An 18,646-nucleotide genomic window follows, 5' to 3' on the forward strand; every position below is an offset into this window, starting at 1 on the left:
TTTTTTGGGTCCTTTTTTACAAATGACCACCATTTTAGATGATTGGTGATTGGAAAGTCCTCAGTTCATAGAGAGTCATCCATTGGTGTGGCGATTGGAATGTGTTCAGTTCATACAGAGTCATCCATTGGTGTGGTGATTGAAATGTGCTCGGTTCATAGACAGCCTTCCATTGGTGTGGTGATTGGAATGTGCTCAGTTCAGAGAGAGTCCTCCATTGGTGTGGCGATTGGAATGTGCTCAGTTCATAGAGAGTCATCCATTGGTGTTGTGATCGGAGTGGGCTCAGTTGATAGAGAGTCTTCCATTGGTGTTTTGTTAGTGAGATGGAGAGTCCAGAAAGTCTAGTTCGACATGCGTGTCAGATAATGTATTTTATGAATATATGTAACCACTGCAAATGCCATACAGAATATTCCCATTGCTGCCATCTTGGTTCTCCTCTTCATGGTTACAGTGATAAATTCTGTAGTCTCACAGTCATTATCTTCATCTGTGATACAGAACTCATCCCCCTCAGTTGCTTGGAGAGTATGTCAGTCATGTCTTCAGTGGATCCCCTTATATTAGTGGTAGGTAGAGGAGGACCCTCATACATTGGCAGTAAGTGAAGATCAGCCACCGTTTACATTGTTGGTGGGTGCAGAAGTGCCTCCTTACATTGGTGGTAAGTGGGAAAAACGTCCACTACATTTGTGGTCAGAATGTCTTTTACATTGATGATCAATGGAAAGAAAGTTCCTTACATTGGTGATCAGTGAGAAGAATGTCCCTTACATTGGTGATCAGTGAGAAGAATGTCCCTTACATTGGTGATCAGTGGGAAGAATACCCCTTACATTGGTGATCAGTGGGAAGCATGTCCCTTAATTTGGTGGTTTTGAAGAATGCCCCTCCCCTTACATTGGTGGCCACTTGGAAAACTGTCTCTTTACATTTCCCCTTACAATGGTGGTCGGAATGTCCCTTACATTGGTGACCAGAATGCCCCTTACTTTGGTGGTCAGTTTGAAGAATGGCCCTATGCATTGGTAGTTAGTGTAAAGAATCTCACTCCTATTGCTTGCCAGAGCCAAACTTTGTACAGAGTCCATAATCCTTGCTAAAATCAGCTACATTTATAGCATATAATTGCATTATTGTATAAGAAAATACCAACCAGTTAGATACCAAACATGCTCTTGTTACAAGGTGTCTGGTGATTGAAACAGATCACATCTTCTAAAGAGAATATGTATAAGATTCATATCATATTTGACGTCTATCAAATTGTAATTTGCCAGCAGTGGCATCATATCTATAAAGGGTCCCACTGACCCTGATACCAGATTCGATTTCCTCTGCACGGACCAAAGACCAGGTGCATTTTCTTTACTATGAAGCAATGCCAAGGGTCATTTATGAGAGCCAAAAATTAATGTTCAGAGTGCGGGAAATCTTTTTTTCAGAAAAAAGAACTTAATAATCAGCAGAGAATTCACACCGGTGAACGTCCTTATTCATGTTCAGAGATACTTTCTGGTACCTGCACCCTTCCATTGTCCTAGTAGCCCCTGTCCCAACTTCCAGGGGTGCTCAGATGGGAGGTCACCCTTATCTCAGGCTCCTCCTACAGGTACGTGACAGACCCCCTGTGGTCAGTGTGCAGAGGGGAAGTCTATCAGCACAGGACCCAGAAGATTGCGGTTATCGCACTGACCACTAAATAGATTTTCAGCTTCACCAGTGGTCCATTAGTTATGAGATGTGCATTTTTACATTGTGCCAAGCTGGGTGTTAGTAAAACTGTACCCGTCATTGCAACACATCACAAATAATGCAATTGGGAGCTAAAAATGTCAATGAAAGTTACTCGCTAGGTGAAGAACCTCTGGGGGAATCAAGGGTGGAAAAGGATCTGTGGGTCCTAGTAGACTCTGCAATAGCATGCAATGCCTAGCTGCAGCAAGCAAGGCCAGCAGACTATTAGCATGCATTACAAAGGGTATTTACACAAGAGATAAAGCTATAATTCTACCACTTTACAAATTACAAATGGCCACATCTCGAGTATGCCATCCAGTTCTGGTCACCAATCCTCAGGAAGGATGTGCTGGTACTGGAGAGAGTCCAGAGAAAGGGCAGCAAAACTAATAACGGGGCTGGAGAACCTCAGTTATGAGGAACACCTACAAACAATTGGCCAGATTCACGTACGGTGGCTTAAAGTTGTGCGGGCGTAGCGTATGTAATTTACGTTACACCGCCGCAAGTTAGAGAGGCAAGTGCTGTATTCACAAAGCACTTGCGTCCTAAGTTACGGCGGCGTAGCATAAATGTGCCGGCGTAAGCGCGCCTAATTCAAATTGTGAAGAGGTGGGCGTGTTTTATGTAAATAAAGCATAACCCCACGTTAATAACGTTTTGAACGAACGGCGCATGCGCCGTCCGTGGACGTATCCCAGTGCGCATGCTCCAAATCACGTCGCAAATAGTCAATGCTTTTGACGTGAACGTAACCTACGCCCAGCCCTATTCTGAATCGACTTAGGCAAACGACGTGAAATTCGACGGCGGTTCCGACGTCCATACTTAACATTGGCTGCGCCATCTTTTTTGTGGTTTATCTTTACGCCTGAAAACGTCTTACGTAAACAGCGTATCTTTACTGCGACGGGCGAGCGTACGTACGTACGTTCGTGAATAGGCGTATCTCGCTGATTTTACTTGAATTATTTCTCTTGCTCTAACGATCGCAATGATACCTCACATGTGTGGTTTGAACGCCGTTTACATATGCGGGTGCAACTTACGTATGCGTTCGCTTCGGCGCATGAGCATCGGGGGCGCTTTAAAAAATATGTTTTTATTATTATTATTTATTTTACTTTTTATTTTCACACTTTTATTCCTATTACAAGGAATGTAAACGTTATCCCTTGTAATAGAAAAAAAGCATGACAGGACCTCTTTAATGTGAGATCTGCGGTCAAAAAGACCTCACATCTCACATTTTCAAGGAAAAGGCAATAATAAAAAAAAGTTTTTTTTTTTCTTTAATAAAAAAAAAAATGGTCCCTTTAACCACTTAAGACCCGGACCTTTAGGTAGGTAAAGGACCTGGCCAGTTTTTGCCATTCGGCACTGCGTTGCTTTAACTGACAATTGCGCGGTCGTGCGACGTGGCTCCCAAACAAAATTGGCGTCCTTTTTTCCCCACAAATAGAGATTTCTTCTGGTGGCATTTAATCACCTCTGCGGTTTTTATTTTTTGTGCTATAAATAAATAGAGCGACAATTTTGAGAATAATTCAATATTTTTTACTTTTTGCTATAATAAATATCCCCTAAAAATATATAAAAAATATTTTTTTTTCCTCAGTTTAGGCCGATACGTATTCTTCTACATATTTTTGGCAAAAAAAAACGCAATACGCGTTTATCGATTGGTTTGCGCAAAATTTATAGTGTTTACAAAATAGGGGATAGTTTTATTGCATTTTTATAAAAAAAAATTTTTACTACTAATGGCGGCGATCAGCGATTTTTTTTTTTCGTGACTGCGACATTATGGCCGACACATCAGACAATTTTTACACATTTTTGGGACCATTGTCATTTTCACAGCAAAAAATGCTATAAAAATGCACTGATTACTGTGAAAACGACAATTGCAGTTTGGGAGTTAACCACTAGGGGGCGCTGAAGGGGTTAAGTGTGACCTCATCTGTGTTTCTAACTGTAGAGGGGCGGAGCTGGACGTGTGACGTCATTGATCGTGTTTTCCTATATTAGGGAACACACGATCGATGACGGCGCCACAGTGAAGAACGGGGAAGCTGTGTTTACACACAGCTCTCCTCGTTCTTCATCTCCGGGGACCGATCGCGGGACTCCAGCGGCGATCGGGCCTGCGGGTCCCGTGGCCACGGAGCTTCGGACCGGGTCGCGGGCGCGTGCCCGCGACACACGGCTGGGCACTTAAAGAGGACCTACAGGTACGTGCATGTGCCCAGCCGTGCCATTCTGCCGACGTATATCTGCAGGAGGCGGTCTTTAAGTGGTTAAATAGGTTGTAAACCTCGGGGGGAAAAAACTGCAAGACAGAGGCATAATGAGCTAGTATGCATTGCATACTTACTCATTGTGAAAAATACTTACCTCAGAACAATGCCCTGAAGTCAGCACTCCACATCTTCCACCGGAGTTACTTTATGGTTCACTTTTTATATGCTTACCTGTATGTAAAAGTGGTGTGTAAGAGTTTACAACCATTTTAAGGCTATATATATATATATATATATATATATATAATAAATAAAATAGGCTGACCAGACTGTCCCGGGATTTCCGGGACAGTCCCCGTTTTGAGCAGGCTATCCCCGCTCCGAATTTGTCCCTGTTTTTGTCCCCGGAATTAGGGGCAGTGCCAGAGGCATATCAACAGGGGGAGAGGTCTTCCCCAGGTGCCACACACCGGGAGGTGTCTGGATAGTGCCGCCGCGTAGGATGCCCCATCAGTTTTGCCAAACTTCTGTGTGAATACAGAGAGAGATGGCTGCATCTGACACAGGGCTGAGTGTCTGTGTTCTGTTCTATGGAGCACAGCCCCCCCTCCCCTTCCACATGAATGGTAGAGGCGGATCGGCTCTGCTTCTTCTAGCCCCTCCCTCCCTGTGTCCGCCCACATTCTGGCAGCCCGTGTGCTGTGTGTGTGAATAGGATGTAAAGTTTATGGAGCAGCCGACAGGCACATTGTACACCTGAAGCCGCTGTGACTGAAGTGAGTGAGCTATGACCGAACGCTCCCCCTCCCCCCCTTTCCTTAACTGCAGCCAAAGAACTTTGTTTTTTCAGCCTATAACAGTACGTTGTCCTCTGTGCTTTCAAGTTGTACTTAGGGGGTTAAAAAGGCAGTAAGGCAATATCACCTCCTCACTGCATGTCAAATTCCTCTGAAAAGTGACCTAAGCATTACTTGCTTTTCAGTGGAGAATTTTCTGACCATCCCTTGTACAATATCCGCAGTCTCTGACCGTCTCCTGTATAATAATATCTGCTGTCTCTGACCATCCCCCGTATAATATCCGCAGTCTCTGACCATCTCCTGTATAATATCCACAGTCTCTGACCATCTCCTGTATAATATCCGCAGTCTCTGACCATCTTCTGTATAATATCCGCAGTCTCTGATGGTCCCCTGTATAATATTATCTGCTGTCTCTGACTGTCTCCTGTATAATATCTGCAGTCTCTGACAGTCTCCTGAACAATATCCGCAGTCTCTGACGGTCTATTGTATAATATCCGCAGTCTCTAAACGTCCCCTGTATAATAATATCTGTTGTTTCTGACCATCCCCCGTAAAAATATACGCAGTCTGACCGTCTCCTGTATAATATCCGCAGTCTCTGACCGTCTCCTGTATAATAATATCTGCTGTCTCTGACATCCCATGTATAATATCCACAGTCTCTGACCGTCTCCTGTATAATAATATCTGCTGTCTCTGACATCCCATGTATAATATCCACAGTCTCTGACCGTCTCCTGTATAATAATATCTGCTGTCTCTGACCATCCCCTGTATAATATCCGCAGTCTCTGACCGTCTCCTGTATAATAATATCTGCTGTCTCTGACACTCTCCTGTATAATATCCACAGTCTCTGACCGTCTCCTGTATAATAATATCTGCTGTCTCTGACATCCCATGTACAATATCCGCAGTCTCTGACCGTCTCCTGTATAATAATATCTGCTGTCTCTGACCATCCCCTGTATAATATCCGCAGTCTCTGACTGTCTCCTGTATAATAATATCTGCTGTCTCTGACCATCCCCTGTAGAATATCCACAGTCTCTGACCGTCTCCTGTATAATAATATCTGCTGTCTCTGACCATCCCCTGTATAATATCCGCAGTCTCTGACCGTATCCTGTATAATAATATCTGCTGTCTCTGACACTCTCCTGTATAATATCCGCAGTCTCTGATGGTCCCCTGTATAATATTATCTGCTGTCTCTGACCGTCTCCTGTATAATATCCGCAGTCTCTGACCATCTCCTTTAGTATGTCTGCAGTCTTTGACCATCATTCTTTCCAAAATGCAACCTGAACCTTGCACTCTGTACATAGAATTCTCCTGAGCCCTGCAGCCTACAGGTAGCATGCTCCTGAGCCCTGCAGCCTACAGGTAGCATGCTCCTGAGCCCTGCAGCCTACAGGTAGCATGCTCCTGAGCCCTGCAGCCTACAGGTAGCATGCTCCTGAGCCCTGCAGCCTACAGGTAGCATTCTCCTGAGCCCTGCACCCTACAGGTAGCATTCTCCTGAACCCTGCAGCCTACAGGTAGCATTCTCCTGAGCCCTGCAGCCTACAGGTAGCATTCTCCTGAGCCCTGCAGCCTACAGGTAGCATTCTCCTGAGCCCTGCAGCCTACAGGTAGCATTCTCCTGAGCCCTGCACCCTACAGGTAGCATTCTCCTGAGCCCTGCAGCCTACAGGTAGCATTCTCCTGAGCCCTGCACCCTACAGGTAGCATTCTCCTGAGCCCTGCAGACTACAGGTAGCATTCTCCTGAGCCCTGCAGCCTACAGGTAGCATTCTCCTGATCCCTGCAGCCTACAGGTACTACAGGTAGCATTCTCCTGAGCCCTGCAGCCTACAGGTAGCATTCTCCTGATCCCTGCAGCCTACAGGTACTACAGGTAGCATTCTCCTGATCCCTGCAGCCTACAGGTAGCATTCTCCTGATCCCTGCAGCCTACAGGTAGCATTCTCCCGCCGCGGTCACAGCATCAGGAAAGGCCGCGGCTTCGGCCTAGCTCAGGAGCCGCGGCCATCTTGGTACACCCAGCGCGGCAGCCAACCAGCGGGCCTGTAACAGCCAATCGGCGGCGGCCGCTGCCGACATCCTCCACTGTAAAAAAAAAGTCCCCTGACGTGCTGCGCGCCCTGCCTCTGCATTCTGGGGTTTGTAGGCAGAGGCAGGGCGCGCAGCACGTCAGGGGACGTTTTTTTTCACAGTGGAGGATGTCGGCAGCGGCCGCTGCCGATTGGCTGTTACAGGCCCGTTCTGCATTTTGGGGATTGTAGGCAGAGGCGGGGCAGCACTTTAGGGCCAGGGACAATGGAGCTTTCTTGTGCTAGGAGATGGAACGGAGCCTGGAGCGCACCGCTGGTGGGCATTGATGAGGTGGCAGTGAATGACATTGGGCTGTACTGGTGGGCACTGATGTGAGGCACTGATGAGGTGATGCACTGGTTGGCACTGATGAGGTGATGCACTGGTTATATGCACTGGTGGGCAATGATGGGATGCACTGGTGCATTGGTGGGCATTGATGAGGTGGCACTGATGGGCTGCACTGGTGGGCACTGATGAGGTGACACTGATAGGCTGCACTGGTGGGCACTAATGAGGTGGCACTGATGGGCTGCACTGGTGGGCACTGATGTGGCACTGACAGGCTGCACCCCACCTTTCCACCCTAAACAATTATCTCCTCTCCACCCTAGGTTTTTTGAGATGAGGAAAAAAAAAATCCGCCTAAAATATCGGCCACACATATCGGCCATCGGCCGCCCCGATTTCCAAATATCGGCATCGGCCAGAGAAAAGCCCATATCGGTTGACCTCTAGTCACCCCCTCTGCAAAAATATTTGCAGAGCTTCAATGTGCAAATAATGGTGAAACCCCCTACATACAATAGTAACAGAGATGCAAATCAACCCGTGTACTAGAACATAGTAGTGATGGTGTCACCCACTCTGCAAGAGGTAAGAAGTTTTGCAGACCTTCAAAGTTCAAATAGTGGTGAAACCCCCCCAAATATAATCATAATAATAAAACGTAAAATATGTACGGTACATCAAGTGTACATTTTATTATGATTATATATAAGATTATATACCACTATTTGCACATCGAAAGTCCTGCAATATTTCTTACCTCTTGCAGAGAGGGTGACACCATCACTACTATCTTCTAATACACTGGTTGATTTGCGTCTCTGTTATTATTTTTGTATGTAGGGGGGTTTCCACCATTATTTGCTCCTCAAATTCTCAAAATATGTTTGAAGATGGGGGCGACACTATCACTACTATATTGTAATACATTGGTTGATTTGCGCTTATTGGTTTTACCATTTCACTTATAAAAGTCCATTTGTAAAATTGTATATAGGAAGTTTAGGGTTGTGCTGCATTTTTTGGCTTTTTATTGGTATACAGAGGCCAGGATATACTGATCGCCATTGTACGCCATGAAGAAACCTCCACTTGCTGGTGTGCAGTAGCATGCCACATTAGCACCCTCACTTTTACTTCACCCCAAATAAACATTGTCCCTGCCTTTCTTTGGATTAGAATTTTGGGGCCCCACCCCTTCCAAGTTTTTTTTCTCTATCTTCTCATATAACAAAAAATTCAAAATTTTTACCTCATGGACAAATTTTTACCTCATGGACAAATTTTTACCTCATGGAATTTTTTTTACCTCATGGACAAATTTTTACCTCATGGACAAATTTTTACCTCATGGAATTTTTTTTACCTCATGGACAAATTTTTACCTCATGGACACATTTTTACCTCATGGACACATTTTTACCTCATGGACAAAATGTGAGAAATGTATATATCGTACAATCAATCCATAAACACATACCACATACACTGCATATGTCATGTGAGGAAAATATGCTTATAAATAGTTTACCATTTGCCAATTGAAAAAAATAAATAAAAAAATATGTCCCTGGATTAAATTTAAAAAAATCTGGTCACCTTAATATAAAATACAATACAATACCTGTTCATTTGAGGCCACCTCAAGCGTGTTCTTCTCCCCTCACAGTTTCTGTCTTCTCCTCACAGAACTGGTGACTCCCCCTCCTCTACTTCCTGGTATTCGGTGATCGGCTATCAGTCCTGGATCCCCAGGCACTCCAAATGATCCCCCTCTAACAGATTATTATTATTATTATACAGGAGTTATATAGCGGCAACAGTTTACACAGCGCTTTACAATATAAAAAAGGAGACAGTACAGTTATAATACAATAAAATACAAGAGGATTAAAGCAGTTGTATATACCCGCTCTGCCCACTTGCACCTACAGGTAAGTCTACATTAACCACTTCCATACAGGGCACTTACGCACCTTCCCGCCAAGCCAATTTTCAGCTTTCAGCACTGTCGCACTTTGAATGGCAATTGCGCGGTCATGCTACACTGTACCCAAACAAAATTGGCGTCCTTTTTTACCCACAAATAGAGCTTTCTTTTGGTGGTATTTGATCACCTCTGCGATTTTTTTTTTTTGCGCAACAACTGAAAAAAGACCGAATTTTTTTTAAAAAATTACGTTTTTATTTTTTTCTGTAATTTTTTTGTAAATAAGTAAGTTTTCTCTTTCAATTACGGGCACTGATATGGTGGCACTGATGGGCACAGATGAGATGGCACTGATGGACATCGACGAGGTAGTACTGACGGGCACAGATGAAGTGGCACTGATTGGCGGCGCTGGTATGCGGCACTGATGGGCACACATAGGCGGCACTCATGGGCACACATAGGCGGCACTGATGGGCACTCATGGGAGGCACTGATAGGCACTCATGGGCGGCACTGATGGGCACTCATGGGCGGCACTGGGCACTCATAGGCGGCACAGATGGGCACTGTGGGGTGGCACAGATGGGCACTGTGGGGTGGCACTGATGGACACTGTGGGGTGGCACTGATGGACACTGTGGGGCGGCACTGATGGACACTGTGGGGCGGCACTGATTTACTTGTTGCCAGTCAGTGCCCATTTGTGGGCACTGATTGGCATCTTTTTTTTTTTTGCATCTTTTTTGCACCCCGCAACAACGATCGCCGCGATGCACGCCCCCGGGGGAGCGCAGCGGCTAAGAATCCTGAGGACGTCATATGACGTCCGGTCAGGATTCTACAACCACTTTGCCGACGTCAATCTGTCATTGGCGGGCGGCAAGTGGTTAACTACTTGCCGACCTGCCGCCGTCGTTTTACGGCGGCAGGTTGGCTCCCCTGCGCGAGAGCCCGTAGCTCTACGTGGGGTCTCGCGCTGGCCACTAGGGGCGTGCCCCCCGCTCGCCCCCGACTCCTGTGCGTGTGGCCGGCGGACACGATCGCCGTCGGGCACACGCGATCGCTCGTTACAGAGCGGGGACCGGGAGCTGTGTGTGTAAACACACAGCTCCCGGTCCTGTCAGGGGGGGAAATGCTGATCCCCTGTTCATACAATGTATGAACAGAAGATCGGTCATTTCCCCTAGTGAGGCCACCCCCCCTACAGTTAGAACACACCCAGGGAACATAATTAACCCCTTCCCCGCCCCCTAGTATTAACCCCTTCTCTGCCAGTGGCATTTTTATAGTAATCCAATGCATTTTTATAGCGCTGATCGCAATAAAAATGCCAATGGTCCCAAAAATGTGTCAAAAGTGTCCGAAGTGTCCGCCATAATGTCGCAGTCACGAAAAAAATTCGCTGTTCGCCGCCATTACTAGTAAAAAAAAAATATTAATAAAAATGCCATAAAAATACCCCCTATTTTGTAAACGCTATAACTTTTGCGCAAACCAATCAATAAACGCGTATTGCGATTTTTTTTTACGAAAATAATGTAGAAGAATACGTATCGGCCTAAACTGAGGAAAAAATTTTTTTTTCATATATTTTTGGGGGATATTTATTATAGCAAAAAGTAAAAAATATATATTTTTTTCAAAATTATCATAGTTACATAGTTACATAGTTACATAGTTAGTCAGGTTGAAAAAAGACACAAGTCCATCCAGTTCAACCTCAAAAAAATAAACAAACAAAATAAAAAACACAGTACAATCCCATACACCCAACTCCATACCCACAGTTGATCCAGAGGAAGGCAAAAAACCCCAGCAGAGCATGATCCAATTTGCTACAGCAGGGGAAAAAAATTCCTTCCTGATCCCCCGAGAGGCAAATCGGATTTTCCCCGGATCAACTTTACCTACAAATCTTAGTACTCAGTTATTTTATGTACATTTAGGAAAGAATCCAGGCCTTTCTTAAAGCAATCTACTGAGCTGGCCAGAACCACCTCTGGAGGGAGTCTGTTCCACATTTTCACAGCTCTTACTGTGAAAAAACCTTTCCGTATTTGGAGGTGAAATCTCTTTTCCTCTAGACGTAAAGAGTGCCCCCTTGTCCTTTGTGATGACCGTAAAGTGAATAACTCAACACCAAGTACATAGCGCAAAAACTAAAAATCGCAGAGTTGATCAAATGCCACCAAAAGAAAGCTCTATTTGTGGGGAAAAAAGGACGCCAATTTTGTTTGGGAGCCACGTCGCACGACCGCGCAATTGTCAGTTAAAGTGACGCAGTAACTAATTAATAATGAGCTAGTATGCTGGTCATACTAGCTCATTATGCCTTTGCCTTGCAGGTTTTTTTTTATTTTATTTGGGGTATACAACCGCTTTAAGAGGGTCCTGCTCAGAAGAGCTTACAATCTAATAGGGTGGGGCATAGGGTTCCCACCTCATCCCTTTAAACCCGAACACATATGAATTACACAGGTTCTGAGGCTAATTTAAAGGGGTTGTAAAGGTACAATTGTTTTTTCCTAAATAGCTTCCTTTACTTAGTGCAGTCCTCCTTCATTTACCGTATTTATTGGGGTATAGCGCGCACCCCTAAAGTGAGGACGTGAGCGCGGAAGGAGCCGAGACTGCCCGACTATACCCGAGTGTACTGCGCTCGGTATATGTCGGCGCAGTATTCAAACTCGGCGCGGGAAAGCGGGTATCGGCGTATACCGCACACCCACGATTTTGCCCTGATTTTCAGGGCAAAAAAGTGCACGGTATACGCCGATAAATACGGTACCTCATCCTTCCATTTTGCTTTTAAATGTCCTTATTTCTTCTGAGAAATCCTCACTTCCTGTTCTCCTGTCTGTAACTCCACACAGTAATGCAAGGCTTTCTCCCTGGTGTGGAGTGTCGTACTCGCCCCCTCCCTTGGACTACAGGAGAGTCAGGACGCCCACTAACACACAGCTCCTTTCTCTATCTGCAATGTAGAGAGCGTCCTGACTCTCCTGTAGTCCAAGGGAGGGGGCGAGCACGAGCGATCCGGGACGACGGCGCTGCTATTCGTTTATAGCCGCTCCGTCACGATCGGTCCCCGGAGCTGAAGAACGGGGAGAGCCGTATGTAAACACGGCTTCCCCGTGCTTCACTGTGGTGGCGTATCGATCGAGTGATCCCTTTTATAGGGAGACTCAATCGATGACGTCAGACCTACAGCCACACCCCCCTACAGTTGTAAACACACACTAGGTGAACCCTAACTCCTACAGCGCCCCCTGTGGTTAACTCCCAAACTGCAACTGTCATTTTCACAATAAACAATGCAATTTAAATGCACTTTTTGCTGTGAAAATGTCAATGGTGTCAAAATTGTCCGAAGTGTCCACCATAATGTCGCAGTCACGAAAAAAATCGTTGATCCCTGCCATTAGTAGTAAAAAAAATAAATAAAACTATCCCCTATTTTGTAAACGCTATAAATTTTGCGCAAACCAATCGATAAACGCTTATTGCGATTTTTTTTTACCAAAAATATGTAGAAGAATACGTATCGGCCTAAACTGAGGGAAAAAAAATGTATATATGTTTTTGGGGGATATTTATTATAGCAAAAAGTAAAAAATATTGCATTTTTTTCAAAATTGTCGCTCTATTTTTGTTTATAGCGCAAAAAATAAAAACCGCAGAGGTGATCAAATACCACCAAAAGAAAGCTCTATTTGTGGGACGCCAATTTTGTTTGGGAGCCACGTCGCACGACCGCGCAATTGTCTGTTAAAGTGACGCAGTGCCGAATCGCAAAACCTGGCCTGGGTATTTAGCTGCCTAAAGGGCCGGGGCTTAAGTGGTTAAAGGGGTTGTAAAAGGTAAAAAAAAATGTTTTCCTAAATAGCTTCCTTTACCTTAGTGCAGTCCTCCTTCACTTACCTCATCCTTCCATTTTGCTTTTAAATGTCCTTATTTCTTCTGAGAAATCCTCACTTCCTGCTCTTCTGTCTGTAACTCCACACAGTAATGCAAGGCTTTCTCCCTGGTGTGGAGTGTCGTGCTCGCCCCCTCCCTTGGACTACAGGAGAGTCAGGACGCTCTCTACATTGCAGATAGAGAAAGGAGCTCCTGACTCTCCTGTCGTCTAGGGGATGGGGCCGCTGTCACATTTACAGTAAAATTGCCACGCACAAAGTTCTGTGACTGAATAAACTACAAGTCCCATCTTCCAAGAGCTTGTAGTTCTCAATGGACTATGAGGGCACTGATCAATACCCTCCTAGTCCATTGACATTTCCTGCAGCTCACCACCTACGAGCCGGTTCACACTGCGGCGGCACGACTTCGGGGGCGACTCGGCAAGGCGTCCTGAAGACGACTTCAGAGGCGACTTGCAAAATGACTTCTGTATAGAAGTCAATGCAAGTCGCCCCGAGTCGCCCCCGAAGTCCTACAAGAACCTTTTTCTAAGTCGAGGTGACTTGCGTCGCTCTTATTAGAACGGTTCTATTGAATAGAATGGGACGCGACTCGTCAGGCGGCTGAGTCACCTGACGAGTCGCCCCAGTGTGAACCGGCTCTACCTGTCCATACAGGGGTATGGGCAGAAAGCTATACAAAGTGTCTGCAGAAGCCTGAAATTGCACCAATGATCCACAGTTAGTGGGTGTTCTGCTGTGCAGGCGCCTGAGAAAAAAAATGTGTGCTTATTATTTTTTCCACAAAGGTGAACTCGGCCTTTAACCACTTCCCGCCCGGCCTATAGCCGATTTACGTCCGGGAAGTGGTTCTGTAATCCTGACAGGACATCCATGGACGTCCTGCAGGATTTCATGCCGCGCGCGCCCGTGGGTCAGTCTGACACCCTGCATCTCCGATCTCGGTAAAGAGCCTCCGGCGGAGACTCTTTACCACGTGATCAGCCGTGTCCAACCACGGCTGATCACGATGTAAACAGGAAGAGCCGTTGATGGCTCTTCCTCACTCGCGTCTGACAGACGCGAGTAGAGGAGAGCCGATCGGCGGCTCTCCTGACAGGGGGGGTTCGCGCTGATTGTTTATCAGCGCAGTCCCCCCTCGGATCGCCACACTGGACCACCAGGGAAGGGCAAATAAAAAAAAAAAGTCTTGAAAAAAAAAAAGTATTGAAAATAAAAAAAAGCTTTTTTAAAAAAAAAGATGCCAATCAGTGCCCACAAATGGGCACTGACTGGCAACATGGGTAGATCAGTGCCACCCCACAGTGCCCATTCATGCCCAGTGCCCACCTATCAGTGCCCATTTGTGCCACCCATAAGTATCCATCAGTGCCACCCATAAGTGCCGCCCATGAGTGCCCATCTGTGCCGCCTATGAGTGCCCAGTGCCACCCATAAGTGTCCATCAGTGCCGCCTATATGTGCCCATCAGTGCCAACTATGTGTGCCCATCAGTGCCGTCTATGTGTGCCCATCAGTGCCGCCTATGTGTGCCCATCAGTGCCGCATACCAGCGCCGCCAATCAGTGCCACCTCATCTGTGCCCGTCAGTACTACCTCATCGATGTCCATTAGTGCCATCTCATCGGTGCCCATCAGTGCCGCCATATCAGTGCCCGTAATTAAAAGAGAAAACTTACTTATTTACAAAAAAATTAACAGAAAAAAATAAAAACATATTTTTTTTTCAAAATTTTCAGTCTTTTTTTAGTTGTTGCGCAAAAAAAAAAAAAAAAATCGCAGAGGTGATCAAATACCACCAAAAGAAAGCTCTATTTGTGGGGAAAAAAGGACGCCAATTTTGTTTGGGAGCCACGTCGCACGACTGTGCAATTGCCATTCAAAATGCGACAGTGCTGAAAGCTGAAAATTGGCTTGGGCGGGAAGGTGCGTAAGTGCCTGGTATGGAAGTGGTTAAGGTGGTTGTAAACCTCAGACATGAAATATGAACAAAGCATATCACTCTATATTGTGTACTTGTCTCATTTCAAGAGCACTAAGTGTCATTTCTATCTGCTGCCTCCTTCCTCTGCTATATGCATCACAAGTTTTCTTGACACCAAGAGGTAAAAGGCGGCAGGGTAGGGAGCTCCAGCACACAACCTGTGATTGACATCCTCAGCTCTGTTCCTGTGTACTGTGAAAGGGGTGTGTCCCTTCCCTCCAATCAGCTCTCACTAAGCTCTGCAGAGTGTAACTTCAGCTCCCGCCACCTGCTTTCTGGAAGCTCAGGCAAGTTTCATTAATTTTGCACTTTGAACGGATGTAGAGGAGATTGGTGTAGATAAATAGGTACAACTTATGTTGGAGGATTTGTTTAATCTCTATGTATCTCCTGAGGCCAGTCACTTCACTGGGGATATGGAGGGGTTTACAAGTACTTTTTCAATAATGTTTTTTTTTTTTTTTTTTTTAACCACTTCCCGACCTCCTCATGTACATTTACGTCAGCAGAATGGCACGGACAGGCACATCCACGTACCTGTACGTCCTCTGCTAGACGTGGGTGGGGGGTCCGATCGGGACCCCCCCCCGGTACATGCGGAAGTCGGGACCGCTCGGGGAGCGATCCGGGACGACGGCGCGGCTATTTGTTTTTAGCCGCTCCGTCGCGATCGCTCCCCGGAGCTGAAGAACGGGGAGAGCCGCATGTAAACACGGCTTCCCCGTGCTTCACTGTGTCGGCGCATCGATCAGGTGATCCCCTTTATAGGGAAGACTCGATCGATGATGTCAGTCCTACAGCCACACCCCCCTACACTAGTAAACACACACTAGGTGAACACTAACTCCTACAGCGCCCCCTTGTGGTTAACTCCCAAACTGCAACTGTCATTTTCACAATAAAGAATGCAATTTAAATGCATTTTTTGCTGTGAAAATGACAATGGTCCCAAAAATGTGTCAAAATTGTCCGAAGTGTCCGCCATAATGTCGCAGTCACGAAAAAAATCGCTGATCGCCGCCATTACTAGTAAAAAAAATAAAAATAATAAAAATGCAAAAAAAACTATCCCCTATTTTGTAAACGCTATAAATTTTGCGCAAACCAACCGATAAACGATTATTGCGATTTTTTTTACCAAAAATAGGTACAAGAATACGTATCGGCCTAAACTGAGGAAAAAAATGTTTTATATATGTTTTTGGGGGATATTTATTATAGCAAAAAGTAAAAAATATTGCATTTTTTTTTAAATTGTCGCTCTATTTTTGTTTATAGCGCAAAAAATAAAAACCGCAGAGGTGATCAAATACCACCAAAAGAAAGCTCTATTTGTGGGAAAAAAAGGACGCCAATTTTGTTTGGGAGCCACGTCGCACGACCATGCAATTGTCAGTTAAAGCGACGCAGTCCCGAACTATAAAAACCCCTTGGGTCTTTAGCCAGCATATTGGTCCGGGGCTTAAGTGGTTAATAACAATAGAACATTGTAGGGTAACAAAGTCAAGCACATAAATAGAACTTTCATCATAGGCAGTATACAAACAATGGTGACAATAACATTCATGAGGAATGAGGGGTTCACCCAGGAAGTGGAACCCATGATAGGTCCATAAGTGGGTATGAGGAACTAGATGATAGCGGTCACCCATGAAGAGTCCCGTGTAACATTTCGTATTCAGCTACATTCCAAGAAAAGACAAAACCAAAGATGAGCCTTAGTTCAGGTCTACAAACACTTTTTCTATTTTATTGTACCATTAGGCCCAGATTCTCGTAGATGGGCGTAAAACTCGGCGGGCGTAACGTATCTCATTTACGTTACGCCGCCGCAAGTTTTACAGGCAAGTGCTTTATTCACAAAGCACTTGGGTGTAAAGTTGTGGCGGCGTAGCGTAAATCACCCGGCGCAAAACCCGCCTAATTCAAATTAGGCGGGTAGGGGGCGTGTAGTATTTAAATTAAGCGCGTTCCCGCGCTGAATGTACTGCGCATGCGCCGTCCAAAAAATATCCCAGGGTGCATTGCTCCAAATGACGTCGCAAGAACGTCATTGGTTTCGACGTGAACGTAAATGGCGTCCAGCACCATTCACAGACGACTTACGCAAACAATGTAAATTTATAAATTTCGACGCGGGAACGACGGCCATACTTAACATTGGTTGCCCCTCATATAGCAGGGGCAACTTTACGCCGGAAAAACCTAACGTAAACGTCGTAAATTCACTGCGTCGGCCGCGCGTACGTTCGGGAATTCGCGTATCTAGCTAATTTGCATACTCGACGGGGAAAACGACGGAGGCGACACCTAGCGGGAAAAAAAATTGCATTTAAGATCCGACGGCGTAAGAGCCTTACACCTGTCGGATCTAATGGATATCTATGCGTAACTGATTCTAAGGCCCCATACACACGATAGAATCCATCCGCTGAAAAATCCCAGCGAATGGGTTTCAGCCGATAGATCCTATGGTGTGTACACGCCAGCGGATCTGTTTCCGCGGATATTTCTCCCCTGGGATGGATTCCAGCAGATCAAATATTCGCTGACATGTTAAACAAATCTATCCGCTGGAATCCATCCTAACGGATGGATCCGCTGGTCTGTACAGACTCACCGGATCCATCCGTCCGAAGGGATCCCCCGCATGCGTCGTAATGATTCGACGCATGAGTGGAATTCCTTATATGACAGCGTCGCGCATGTCGCCGCGTCATTATCGCGGCGACGGCACGACACGTCATCGCCAGAGGATTTCGGCGCGGATTTCAATACGATGGTGTGTACACTCCATCGCATGAAAATCCGCTGAAATCCTCGAGAGGATTTATCCGCGGAAACGGTCCGCTGGACCGTATTCGCGGATAAATCCTCTCGTGTGTATGGGGCCTAAGAATCAGTCGCATAAATACGACGGCCCAGATTAGGACTTACGACGGCGCACATGGCGCTGCGCCGTCGTAAGCCCTTTGAGAATCTGGGCCTTAGTGTCTACTAGAAGAAGGTTTGGACCCCTAAACTAAACTTTTCTATTGAAGCACTAAACTGCAAAACAACAAATGTGAACTATATGAATTTGATGGGGTCTATTTATTAAACAGTAATGCGAGGCTTTCTCCCTGGTGTGGAGTGTCGTGCTCGCCCCCTCCCTTGGACTACAGGAGAGTCAGGACGCCCACTAACACACAGCTCCTTTCTCTATCTGCAACGTAGAGAGCATCCTGACGCTCTCCTGTAGTTCAAGAAAGGGAGAAAGCCTTGCATTACTGTGTGGAGTTACAGGCAGAAGAACAGGAAGTGAGGATTTCTCAGAAGAAATAAGGACATTTAAAAGCAAAATGGAAGGATGAGGTAAGTGAAGGAGGACTGCACTAAGGTAAAGGAAGCTTTTTAGGGGAAAAAATTGTACCTTTACAACCCCTTTAACATCAAATAAAAAATCCTTATTGATAAATATAAATATACTAAAATGATTGCATTTCATTATTTTTATGGAATAGTTAGGTTTTTGTGAGGTATCATTTATACAACAGCAACGACGAGGAGGCCACAAGGGAGCAGCCTTTAGACCCCATTCACATCTAGGCGTTTTTACGCCTGTAGCGCTACGCCGCTGCCGCCAGAGGGCT

The 18,646-nt window shown here is 45.7% G+C and overlaps 1 protein-coding gene across 1 annotated transcript in view; it reads left to right on the forward strand.

The window, feature by feature from the left end:
- LOC120910534 (zinc finger protein 585A-like) overlaps positions 1-18,646 on the forward strand; it is a 55,004-nt gene that overhangs the window by 29,817 nt on the left and 6,541 nt on the right. The gene's annotated exons all lie outside the window — the stretch shown is intronic.

The sequence above is a fragment of the Rana temporaria genome, chromosome 8 (genome assembly GCF_905171775.1).
Source record: "Rana temporaria chromosome 8, aRanTem1.1, whole genome shotgun sequence".
In the NCBI taxonomy this organism is placed as follows: Eukaryota; Metazoa; Chordata; class Amphibia; order Anura; family Ranidae; genus Rana; species Rana temporaria.